At 39.4% G+C, this 1415-nt stretch overlaps 1 long non-coding RNA gene across 1 annotated transcript; it reads right to left on the reverse strand.

Moving 5' to 3' along the window:
- Nucleotides 1-289: 289 nt before the first annotated feature.
- LOC134929333 (uncharacterized) lies at nt 290-870 on the reverse strand. Its single transcript, XR_010178482.1, has 3 exons — nt 777-870; nt 601-697; nt 290-371 (listed from the first exon to the last, which is right to left on the reverse strand). It is a non-coding gene; the product is annotated as an uncharacterized LOC134929333 (long non-coding RNA).
- Nucleotides 871-1415: the final 545 nt, after the last annotated feature.

A 1415-nucleotide genomic window follows, 5' to 3' on the forward strand; every position in this document is an offset into this window, starting at 1 on the left:
TTTGTTCAAAGGGAGACATTACCTGTACTACCTACGGAGCAGACATTATAGTGTGACATTATAATACTGGTACCCACTAACCATCCATGCACTCCAGGAGAATTGGAGAATGCTAAATTGACGTTTCACTGTATTTAAGAATTAATATATATATATATATATATATATATATATAGGCGAGAATTCCACGTGGTGGAGGGTGCACTCTCACTGTGTATAAAGTCCACACATTTCTTCAATAGAAAATTTTTATTGTAGCCTCAAAGGTTTCGAAGTTTCGATCCAAAAACCAGGATCTTTTTCAAGAAGGGCCATACATGAATCATCAAATCCAATCATAATATAATGAAGCCGAATAATTAAAAGTATATCTAGAAAAAATAGAACATAAACATGACTGAGCCTCCCAGGTCCCAATATATAACAATATTAGCGACAATGCTTGTATCAACATAAACTATTACATAATACCAGATTTAGAAAAAAGGAACTCATATACCAAAAACAGGTGGCAGAGTAGTGAGACTACAAGGAGGAATAAAATAACACCCTGTGTTCACCACTGGTCTTAAAATGCATGCAAGGCCTACCCCTCCTCACCTCTATCAGCACATTCCAATGGGGCTGCATGTCTGAACTGCTGTATACCAAGTGTGGAGAATGTCCATATAATCACAGCTCTGCAACCAAACCACTGCTGTAATCAAAGGATATCTCTATTATAAACGTGTATCAGAATCAAATGTATATATCAAACCTTGTTACCACATAAATACCTATGGGTCTGGAAAGGTGTGCACAAGACTACACCTGGATAAGGCATTTTCCCACTCAGGGTCAACAGCTGCAGGATCTCAAAAAGGACATTCAGCCACTGTGAGTACACATATACTCTTTTTAAACAATGTGCATCTGAGGCATAGAAATATATATCAAAAAAGCCATAATCAACGATCAATAAATAACTATAGGTCCAAGAGGATACACATAGGGCAGCCCCTGGGTTAAGCGTTCTCCCACATCAAATCCATAGCTACAAACAATAAATAAACCCGAATCAAAAGATTATAGGATTATACAAACATCAAACTTAATCAGTGGGACAAACCCAACATAGTTACACACAGAATCATGTGGAACACTGCACAAACCAGGGCTGCATGCACCAACTGGATCTAAGCAGGGAAGTATACTTCCGGGTCAAGGGGTATTTAAATCCCCTGCTTAGATCCAACGTTTCAGCGCCACGCAGGGCGCTTTTCTCAAGTGGTACCACTGGATACAGCCTTGAGAAAAGCGCCCTGCGTGGCGCTGAAACGTTGGCGGAGTTATGCCACCTTTTTGATTAATTTGCTTATTACACTTCGTTATGCACAAGTTCTCTTGAGTGCCGCCTGGTTCTTTATGGATTGAGA

The sequence above is a fragment of the Pseudophryne corroboree genome, chromosome 5 (genome assembly GCF_028390025.1).
Source record: "Pseudophryne corroboree isolate aPseCor3 chromosome 5, aPseCor3.hap2, whole genome shotgun sequence".
Classification (NCBI taxonomy): domain Eukaryota; kingdom Metazoa; phylum Chordata; class Amphibia; order Anura; family Myobatrachidae; genus Pseudophryne; species Pseudophryne corroboree.